Here is a 12,260-nt window from a genome sequence, read left to right as displayed (position 1 = left end):
ACAACCTATTTAACCCGGAGTTTTTATGTTATATTATTGTTTTTCATATTAATGCTTAAAAATACAATTTTACAACCAAAAGTGCAAATGTATATATAATAACTAATGTTTAAACTTTAAACTATAAAGGTTGCTGCTTAATTTACTTTATCTTTCGAATTTTGACATAGGTTGCTGCTCAATTTACTTTCTTTCGAATTTGAAAATAAAATATATATTAAAATGTAAATTGATTTACATTGTAATAGTACCATATATATATATTTTTAAAAATTATAAAAAATAGAGAGGAACCGTGAACGTGTGAATTCGTCCCTAACACAACCCATTTAATTAAACATTTTCACGATTTATACTTGAATTGACCCAAATCCATTTAAACTAAACCTAAATTAGAAGTTTTGGATTTTGAGTTTGGTATTCTGGGAGTTCATGTTTTAATTACAATAGTTTGGCTTTTAAAGCCAGACTATACTATGGTTGCTAAATAATAAAATTTCAATAAGATTATAAAGCTCCAAGATGATGATAGATAATTTGGTCAAATATCAAACAAAAATAGTGTTGCATTGTCATGTTTGTGGGTTAGGAGATCCGGAGATCCAACGCGACACAAAACAAACAACTTCACATAAACCTGAAACTAGTGTCGAACGTATAATACCAAAGACGACACAAATACTCATGGTTGACATAAAAACATGTTTAACTAGCATTATTTTTCCATTTAGCTAAATACTACGCAACTTCGATAGAAAGCGACCAGAACCTGTTTACACTAAACCTAAACTCGCAAATAGTAATATGACTATTTGTAGTGAAGAGACGATTTTTGATACGTGACGCCACATCAGTAAGTGGGTGATTTTTATTTTAGGATGTAGTGATTTGTAGCCAAAAACCACCCAAAAATAATAAAACGCTATTATTTCCAAACATTTCCCAGCAACAAATGCATGCCCCTCCCAAATCGGGGGACCCCACTAGTTTACAAATAAAGAAAAAGGAGGGCAATATGGATAAATCATAAATCTTATGAACAAAACCAGACCATTTGCACCACCCAATCAAGATGACAATCACCACCCACTCTCTTATTTCCTCCTTCACCCCTCACCGCAACTTCCACCACCACCACCACCGTCTCAAACCCACAACCAAAACCCACTCCCAACTCTCCCTAACACCCCACCCACTCCACCCTCCCAAACCACTCCCACCAAAACCGGCGCCATCATCATCGGCGCCGGTCTAGCCGGCTTAGCCGCCGCCACCCACCTCCACTCCACCAACACCCCATTCCTCCTCCTCGAAGCTTCCGACGCCGTCGGCGGCCGTGTCCGTACCGACACCGTCGACGGCTTCCTCCTCGACCGCGGCTTCCAAATCTTCATCACCGGATACCCAGAAGCCAAAAAGCTACTCGATTACCAAACCCTAGACCTTCAAAAATTCTACTCCGGCGCCCAAGTTTACTTCAACGGCACATTCCACACCGTCGCCGATCCATTACGTCACCTTTCCGACGCAATTCAATCCTTAGCAAACCCAATTGGAACAGTTCTTGATAAGTCTCTTATCGCGTTGACTAGAATTAGGGTTTTGACTCAATCCGATGAACAATTACTCTCTGCTGAAGAGACTACTACAATTAATCTACTTAAACGAATCGGGTTCAACGATTCAATCGTCGATAGGTTCTTCCGACCGTTTTTCGGTGGGATTTTCTTCGACGGAGAGCTCGAAACCACCTCGAGACTATTCGATTTCATCTTCAAATGTTTAGCTCTCGGCGATAACACGCTTCCCGCGAAAGGAATTGCCGCTATTCCGAATCAGTTAGCGGCAAAATTACCGTCGAATTCGATTGTTCTCAACTCACGGGTAGTCTCCATTAACAAATCGGACTCGACTTACACCGTTAAGTTAAGCAACGGCAAGGTGTTGATACCTGAATACGGAGTGATAGTCGCGGTAGAAGAACCCGAAGCTGTTAAGCTTTTGGCGGGAGATTTGAATAATTTTCCTAATGAGGTTAAAAAACCGACCCGAAGCACGGTTTGCTTGTACTTCTCCACAGAGAGAAGCCAAGTTCCGGTTGACGACCCGGCTTTGTTTATTAACGGGTCGGGTAATGGGATCGTGAACAATATGTTTTTTGCGACAAATGTGGCTCCGTCATATGGCCCGCCTGGGAAGGCTTTGGTGTCGGTTTCTCTTATCGGGTTGTATGAGGATGAATCGGATGAGGATTTGAGGGTTAAAGTGGTTGAAGAGCTTGGTAGTTGGTTCGGGCCGAATGTGGTAGGCTCGTGGAGATATCTTAAGAGTTATCGGGTTAAGTTTGCTCAACCGAACCAATGCCCGCCTACGGATTTAAGGAAGAACCCGAAGGTGGGAGGCGGGTTGTATGTCTGTGGGGATTATCGAACGAGTGCTACGTTCGATGGGGCTTTGGTTTCGGGGAGGGAGGCCGCCGAGGCGTTGCTGAAAGATCGATCCTTGGTTCGAGCTTCATAAGCGTTAAATACATTTGTAAAGTTTCATTGCTGATACTTTTTTATGTATAATGTTAAATAAACGACCTATCTTTGGTAAATGTTGATATGTTATACTTCGTTGTTAGACCCATAAACTATTAAAACTTTATTCTTTACGGATAGAAAACTTGGTTGTGCTAGATAAACTTAAATATAAGGTAAATGTTACATGACTATTATGATAATTCTCAACATCATAGATATATGAAATTTTGTCACAGTACAACAACAATAACAGCGAACAGCAAACGTATCCAGTAAATCCTATAAATGGCAAAAGCTATTGGTAGGGTGTGAAAAAGACGTGATATAGGCAGACTTTATCTTTATCCATGAGGATAGAGTGACGGCTTCCCAAAAAGACCCTCGGCTCCAAAGCATGTAACATATAAACACGCACGTACCAATAACAAAACTTATAGTGATAAAGTGTCACAATCATTTCCAGCACATGTGAAATCATAGAATCCAAATAGACATACCAACAAAAAACAAATACAAGCAAAATTTGCTTAAAATGTAGAAGAGTCTAACTCTAAACTAAGATACAAATATAGTATTCTTTAAAAGTCCTTAACCTTAATCTTACGACTCCATGAAAACCTATTATGGACCATGTCCTCAGAGAGGTGTAACTCTAGTAAATCATGCCTAATCCGCTCCTTCCAAATCAATTTGGGTCTATCTCTACTCCTCATTCCTTCTACATTAAGGGTTTTTACAAGCCCTAACTGGTGATGTTACTTGTCTTTTCTTCACATGTCCATACTATCTCAATCTCCCCTCCTTTATTTTTTCACATACACTAGCAATTCCAAGTCGTTCCCTAAAAACCTCATTTCTTATTCGTTCCAACCTTGTGTGCGCACGCATCCACCTCAGCATCCTCATCTCCGCCACCTCCATCTTACGTGCTTGTGTTTTCTTGATGGCCCAGCAATTTGTTCCATATAACAGAGCCGGTCTAACAACAATCCTATAAAATTTCCTTTTTAATTTAGTTGGGAACCTCCTATCGCACAAAACCCCCGTAGCTGTTCTCCACCTACACCAACCCGCTTGAATGCGGTGTGTTATGTCACTATCCATCTCCCCATTACTTTGTACAAAGGATCCTAGATATTTGAACTTAGTAGCTTGGGGAACCACTTCACCTCCGAAGGTGATCTGAGAGTCCCTGACGTCTCCGGCTCCAGCCCTACTGAAATCACAATGTAGATACTCGGTCTTCGAGTGACTAATCCTTAGTCCTTTTTCCTCTAGAGCTGCACGCCATTCTTTTAACCTTGAATTGAGGCTATGTATAGTTTCAGCAACTAACACAATGTCATCTGCAAAAAGCATACACCACGGGGTCGTCCCTTGAATTGACTTTGACAACTCATCCATGACGATCGTGTAACATCCCCGTTTCGATAAATAAGTAAATAAAGTGTTACGGATTTATTTTAGTTGTCGTGTCGAGGGGCATCGTTTAAATTAATTAAATAATATGTAGAGGAAGGATAAAATTAGAAGAATATAATGAACTTAAACATGATTATGGGCCTAAAAAGCCTTTGGGCTTAGCCTATTTAAACCCCTAAAATCCTAATCTTATCCTTATTCTCATCATTTTCACCATCATTCCCCAATCATCATCACACATATCCATACACACACAACCTCCTGTGCACACATTCCCTTATCCATCCAAGATCTAGCTTTATCACATCGGAAGGTAAAACATTACATTCGTTTTCATTTTATTGTCTTTTCGTTAAAGATTAAATAATAAATGAACAACAACTTTGAAGGTTAACAACGAAAACGAACCGAGCCAAACCCGATTTACTCAAACTCTAATCCAAAGCAAATAACTAAATCTAAGAGTCGGTTTAAAGATTCGACAAAATAGAAATATAATAAAGTTGGGTTCCGGTTCAAGCCAACAGTGTAAGGTGCGTCTGTGACGACAAGCTCGCTGTGAATAAGCAAAGGCTCGAGCGGTTATGGCTGTGCACGACTCGAATCGAACCCGAGGTAGACCCAAACTGTTCCCCTGGTCCATTAAACCGTTACGCACCCACCAACGGTCCAAGATGTGAACTGAGTTCGAGTTACGGCGAAGGTGAGACCCATCCCTGGTGAACAGAAGGTATACGCGAGACCCGAGGTGCGACCTAATCGAACTAGATCCAAACCCACTAAGCCATGAGCGACCCGGACTGCGAGTTTCCCGTAAGCGACTCGTTTCTGAGCACCATTCTCGCGACTCGGACCCTTATGCGAATATCGCTTCGCATGACGTCATCGTGCGAATAGACACCGTGCGAATTTGAGAAGTTCGCATTCCGTGCGAATCATCCCGTGCGAACTCACCAGTTTCGCATCCCATGCGAACTGACGGATTCGCATCCCGTGCGAAACCCTTGATGTACGAAGCGAGATTCTGGCGTGCGACAAAAACCCGATGCAACTTGTTTTCCTCGAGCGAATCGTTGGGACTCCTTGTGCTTGTGACGACGATGCTATCGCCGGAAAAAGGGAAATGATAGGTAGGCGGTGGTGGCCGTGGTTATGAAAGAAAGAAAAAAAGAAAGAAAGAAAAGAGGAAGAAGGAGAAGGGGGAAGGGTGGGGGTTGGGTAAGGTTTTTTTTTTTAAAAGAGGGTAGTGGGTGTTTGGGTTTAGTAATAATAATAATAATAATAATAATAATAATAATAATACAAATAATAATTGGTAAATGATAATGCATAATAATAATTCATAACAAAAAAAATAAAAAAAAAGAGTTATATGGATGCAAGACTTAAACGAAACCCGAACTCGAGACTCGAATCGTTTAGAACCCGTAATCCGCCTCGAACAAAGGAATACGAGTTGAAGATGAGCCAAACACCTAAACCCACTCGTTAAAGAATTAAAATTATTAATGGAGTTGAGCATAGACCCGACACGACCCGAACTCGCTTAAGGAAACGTTAACTTGTAAATGCGTTGAGAACGTAAATTAATAATAATAAAATGAATATAGTATAAATATATATAATAATAAATAAGGATTAAGTATGTTGAATTAATAAGATCGGTTAAAGAGGAATACATGTCGGTTCGGTTAACTTCAAAGTTAACCCCGTTAACTTAATGAAATAAGTAAAGAAACAAAGAAAGGGGATTAATATGTGTACATTATTAACAGTTAGTTGAGCTCAGTTGAAGAAGAGATTTCTATTCGGAAAGGAATCGTCTACAGGTGAGTTATAGCCCCTTTTCTGTGTCATGTTTTTCAGGGCTGTGTGCATACTATGATGTGTTAGATTAATACACTTACCTTAAATGGTAAGTGTATAGTAGATATAATTGTGTATGTACGTGAACATTAATGAATGAATAATTTAGTATGCCCGTAGTTATAATTAAGTATATCATAATTGAATGATAAAGGTATGAAACGAAAGAATGTATGATTGTATGGTTGAACGGTTAGTAAAGGGTTGCGGACCCTACTAATATCTGCGAAGAATATAGGGTTGCGGACCCTACTAATATCTGCGAAGAATAGGGTGGCGGACCCTACAAATATCTGCGAAGTTTATAGGATGAAAGACTCGTTAAAATATAGAAGGGACGCGTAAGTATTAATTAAAGAAAGTCAGATAAAGTATGGAAGATTGTATGGATGTATGTATGGATGTATGTATGTATGTATGTGTGTGTGTGTGTATGTATGTATGAATGTAGAAGAACATGTAACTAATTAATACGTATCTTCGGATGCTTATTAATAAGCAAGTGGATGCAATGCATGTTAATTAGCTAGAACTCACTCAGCGTAGCTGACTTTTTGTATGCACGCAGGTGAGTAGAATGAGACAGGTTGCTTAGAGTGGGACACGTGGCAAATAAAAGAAGATTGGCATCGGAGAAAAGAAGAATCACGCGTTATTTATATTTATGTTAAGACTTATGTTATTTCATTTTAAGGACAAAGTATTTAAGTATGTAAGAGTGATTGACTTTATATTCCACGAAATGTTTTAATTAACTCTGATTTTCCGAATGGGTAAATCCAACTAGCGAGAAAGTAGGGTTCCCGGGCTCGGGGGCCTTATAGGTTGGTATCAGAGCATAAGTTCGAGAGAATAAGCATCCTACATGCTTAGACTCGAACAGAGAATGGGACGAAAAGAAGAAAGATAGAAGATGCCAGTCAGAGAATGCCATGTTTCACTCAAACAGGCTTAATACGTGAATCTTTTACGTATAACGTAGGGATATGTAAGGAAAGATATATGAATTGTTAGTGATAGAATTGTTCGTTTGTATTTGAAATGCTTGATTATTTGACTACTTTAAATAGAAATGAGCACAAGTAGACTCACGAAAGGAAGTGTATAGGACACGGAGAGTAAAGTGAGCAGCTAATCCCAGCTGGCCACTATTATTACCTGCAGCTTTACTATCCTTGTACTAAATAGTTCCTCCCTTGACGATGTTTGTGTTTTTCTGTTAGAATTCGAATGGCTGGTGCTAAGACGAATGCTGAGCGAGGAGGGCGCACAGGATGCCTTGGTTGGCAACGTGTTAACCGGATACCCTTTGAAGAACCGATTACTAACTCTAGTGAAGAGGAAAGCATGACTGCACGTGAAGAAGAGAATCAGATCAACCCTGCTATTCAAGCTACCATTACTCGAGCAGTAGCTGCCGCAGTAAAGAATCTTTAACGAGAAAAGTCTACTGAGGGCCGTGCAAGAACTGTGGAGAAGAAAGAGAAGGATGGGTGGATTGCTCCTGCTAAAAGACCCGGTACGCAATTGTCGAATCCCAAGGATAAGAAGCAGAGGACGATGGAGAGGAAATTATGCAAGACTTGTGGTAAGATACATGGTGGCGAGTGCAAGTGGGTTGTTGGTACTGCTGTTTGTCACAAGTGTGGAAAGGCTCATGGTGGGGAGTGTAGATTGGGGTTGAAAGCATGTTATAGATGCGAGAAGATGGGGCACTTCTCTTGGGAATGCAAGAACGACCATAAATGTTTCAATTGCGGAGCTGGTGGTCACAAGGCTTACGAATGTAGGAAGTCTAAAACAGGAGGGGGAGAAGTAGGAAAAAAGTTGCAGACTTAGAGTTCTCTGTCAATGAAGGAAGCTGGAAGAAGGAGCACTCAGAAGAACGAGTTATTTTGTTTAAATATTTGGTTATGTATGACTTTAAGGATTTCGTGCTTACTATTTAAGTTTAAATTTTAGACTTATGATTGAATGTGATGATTATGGATTAAATTATTGTAAGTGCACGGATTTAGTGTTCACAGTTGTTCGAATAGGATAGGGGTATTTTAGTCTTTATATTAATGTATAAAGGCACATTCGCTAAGGATGTTTAGCGAATGGGCCTTATTCGTTAAAGACTAGACATATTCGTTATTGTAAGAGCCCATTCGTTGCTACTGTGTAACGAATGGTAGCTCATTCGTTAAGGTATACCCATTCACTAAGGGTGTTTAGCTAATGGGCTATGGAAAGACCTTATTCGTTAACCTTGTTAACAAATGAGAGGTCTCATTCGTTACTATAGTTTTAACGAATGAGTCCAGCCTATAAATAGGCCTTCCATAGTTAGTTTGCATAGAGATCTGTGCCATATTTATGTTTATGTACCGTTACCATGCCGGATTCTCTCTAGGCTTAATGTATTGATCTTCATTAACGTATTGAATGAACATGAGACTTAACGTATCGATTTGCGACTAGATCTTGGCTTGTATAATGTTTACAATTATGCTATGAATGGGTCCTTGTGAACGGCAGTCATGTGATACGTGACCTTAGAATTTAAACTAAACGGTAGTGTTAGAATAGTATAATGCAATGCCTCTTATGAGACGAGACGAAACTTGTTAAGATTAGGACAACAAGCATATCATCATGGGCATGCTACCTTGAACAGCTAACACTTATGAACACTACTCGGTGACTGCAAGGCCGAGAGTAAGAAGGATAAACTAGTAATCTAGGAAGCTAAGATGGTTCAAGTAAGGAAGTGAATACAAGGAGCGTTTGTTCTTACAAGGATTAAGCAGGTTTCGGGGACGAAACCTTTTTAAGGGGGGGGGGGGGGACTTGTAACATCCCCGATTCGATAAATAAGTAAATAAAATGTTACGGATTTATTTTAGTTATCGTGTCGAGGGGCATCGTTTAAATTAATTAAATAATATGTAGAGGAAGGATAAAATTAGAAGAATATAATGGACTTAAACATGATTATGGGCCTAAAAAGCCTTTGGGCATAGCCTATGTAAACCCCTAAAACCCTAATCTTATCCTTATCCTTATCATCTTCACCATCATTCCCCAATCATCATCACATATATCCATACACACACAACCTCCTGTGCACACATTCCCTTATCCATCCAAGATCTAGTTTTATCACATCGGAAGGTAAAACATTACATTTGTTTTCATTTTATTCTCTTTTCGTTAAAGATTAAATAATAAATGAACAACAACTTTGAAGGTTAACAACGAAAACGAACAGAGCCAAACCCGATTTACTCAAACTCTAATCCAAAGCAAATAACTAAATCTAAGAGTCGGTTTAAAGATTCGACAAATTAGAAATATAATAATGTTGGGTTCCGGTTCAAACCAACAGTGTAAGGCGCGTCTGTGACGATGAACTCGCTGTGAATAAGCGAAGGCTCGAGCGGTTATGGCTGTGCACGACTCGAACCAAACCCGAGGTAGACCCAAACTGTTCCCTTGGCCATTACACCGGTACGCACCCACCAACGGTCCAAGATGTGAATTGAGTTCGAGATCCGGCGAAGGTGAGACCCATCCCCGGTGAACAGAAGGTATACGCGAGACCCAAGGTGCGACTTAATCGAAATAGATCCAAACCCACTAAGCCATGAGCGACCCGGACTGCGAGTTCCCCATAAGCGACACGTTTCTGAGCACTATTTGTGCGACATGGACCCTTATGCGAATATCGTTTCGCATGACGTCATCGTGCGAATAGACCCCGTGCGAATTTTAGAAGTTCGCGTTCCGTGCGAATCATCCCGTGCGAACTCACCCGTTTCGCATCCCATGTGAACTGAAGGATTCGCATCCCGTGCGAAACCCTTGATGTGCGAAGCGAGATTCTGGCGTGCGACAAAAACCCGATGCGACTTGTTTTCCTCGAGCGAATCGTTGGGACCCCTTGTGCTTGTGACGACGATGCTATCACCAGAAAAAGGGAAAGGACAGGTAGGCGGTGGTGGCCGTGGTTATGGAAGAAAGAAATAAAGGAAAAGAGGAAGAAGGAGAAGGGGGAAGGATGGGGGTTGGGTAGGGTTTTTGTTTTTATAAAGAGGGTAGTGGGTGTTTGGTTTTAGTTATAATAATAATAATAATATTGTAATAATAATAGGACTTTAATAATAATTGGTAAATGATAATACATAATAATAATAATTCATAACAAAAAAATAAAAAAAAGAGTTATATGGATGCAAGACTTAAACGAAACCCGAAAACGAGACCCGACTCGTTTAGAACCCGTAAACCGCCTCGAACAAAGGAATACGAGTTGAAGATGAGCCAAACACCTGAACCCACACGTTAAAGAAATAAAATTATTAATGGAGTTGAGCATAGACCCGACACGACCCGAACTCGCTTAATGAAACGTTAACTTGTAAATACGTTGAGAACGTAAATTAATAATAATAAAATGAATATAGTATAAATATATATAACAATAAATAAGGATTAAGTATGTAGAATTAATAAGATCGGTTAAAGAGGAATACATGTCGGTTTAGTTAACTTCAAAGTTAACTCCGTTAACTTAATGAAATAAGTAAAGAAACAAAGAAAGGGTATTAATATGTGTACATTATTAACAGTTAGTCGAGCTCAGTTGAAGAACGGAATTTCTATTCGGAAAGGAATCGTCTACAGGTGAGTTCTAGCCCCTTTTCTGTGTCACGTTTTTCGGGGCTGTGTGCATACTACGATGTGTTAGATTAATACACTTACCTTAAATGGTAAGTGTATAGTAGATATAATTGTGTATGTACGTGAGCATTATTGAATGAATATTTTAGTATATCCGTAGTTATAATTAAGTATATTATAATTGAAGGATAAAGGTATGAAATTAACGAATGTATGATTGTATGGTTGAACGGTTAGTAAAGGGTTGCGGACCCTACTAATATCTGCGAAGAATATAGGGTTGCGGACCCTACTAATATCTGCGAAGAATATAGGGTTGCGGACCCTACTAATAAATGCGAAGAATAAAGGGTGGCGGACCCTACTAATATCTGCGAAGTTTATAGGATGAAAGGCTCGTTAAAATATAGAAAGGACGCGTAAGTATTATTTAAAGAAAGTTGGATAAAGTTTGGAAGATTGTATGAATGTATGTATGTATGTATGAATGTATGTATGTATGTATGTATGTATGTATGTATGTATGTATGTATGTATGAATGTAGAAGAACAGGTAACTAATTAATACGTCTCTTCGGACGTGTATTAACTAGAACTCACTCAGCGTAGTTGACTTTTAGTATGCACGCATGTGAGTAGAATGAGACAGGTTGCTTAGAGTGGGACACGTGGCAAATAAAAGAAGATTGGCATCAAAGAAAAGAAGAATCACGCGTTATTTATATTTATGTTAAGACTTATGTCATTTCAGTTTAAGGACAAAGTATTTAAGTATGTAAGAATGATTGACTTTATATTCCGCGAAATGTTTTAATTAACTCTGATTTTCCGAATGGGTAAATCCAACCAGCGAGAAAGTAGGGTTCCCGGGCTCGTGGGCCTTACAGATCGCAAATTGAAAAGGGATCAACATTGACCCTTGGTGGAGTCCTACTTCCACGGGGAAGAAATCAGTATCCCCTACAAGCGCCCTAATAGCAGTTTTTGTCCGATCATACATATCCGAGGGACCCCTCTATTCTCTAAACTATCCCAAACCAGTATACGAGGCACATTATCATATGCCTTTTCAAGATCAATGAAGATCATGTGTAGATCCTGCTTCTTCTCCCTATACTTTTCCATCAATCTCCTTAAGATGTGGATTGCTTCTGTAGTTGATCTCCCGGGCATGAAGCCAAATTGGTTTACCGTAACTTGGGTTTCTCTTTTAAATCTTGTCTCGATTACTCTTTCCCATAATTTCATAGTATGACTTAGCAACTTAATCCCTCTATAGTTCTCACAACATTGGACGTCTCCTTTGTTCTTGTATATTAACACTATGAAACTACTTCTCCACTGACCTGGCATTTTTCTTGATTTGAAGATAAGGTTGAACAAAGTAGTTAGCCATTGGACTCCTTCATCTCCCAAACATTTCCACGCCTCAATCGTTACAATGTCTATACCCACTGCCTTAGCCCTTCCCATCTTCCTAAGAGCTGTCCTCACTTCACTCTGTGTGATACTTTGACAATAACAATTATTCTATTGTATCCCTTGAGTAGTGTTGCTGATGTTTCGTTGTTGGTAAGTTCTCTCTCCGTTGAACAGATTATAGAAATAGGTTTGCCATCTTAACTTAATGTCAATATCCTTGTGTAGAACTCGTCCATCCTCTCCTTTTATAAACTTCACTGTTCCTAGGTTACGTCTCTTACGCTCCCTGGCTTTGGCAATCTTAAACATATCATGTTCCCCCTCCTTTGTTTCTAAACTTTCATACATTCGCTTATA

At 39.5% G+C, this 12,260-nt stretch overlaps 1 pseudogene; it reads left to right on the top strand.

Annotated features, from left to right (window-relative positions):
- Positions 1-1,072: 1,072 nt before the first annotated feature.
- Positions 1,073-2,625, top strand: LOC143592175 (uncharacterized; annotated as a pseudogene).
- Positions 2,626-12,260: the final 9,635 nt, after the last annotated feature.

Source organism: Bidens hawaiensis, unplaced genomic scaffold (assembly GCF_021521415.1).
Source record: "Bidens hawaiensis isolate Kalapana, Puna unplaced genomic scaffold, B.hawaiensis_p1.1 tig00040577_1, whole genome shotgun sequence".
Lineage (NCBI taxonomy): Eukaryota > Viridiplantae > Streptophyta > Magnoliopsida > Asterales > Asteraceae > Bidens > Bidens hawaiensis.
Note: the sequence above shows the minus strand (reverse complement) of the source record. Positions and strands in the feature narration are given on the sequence as shown.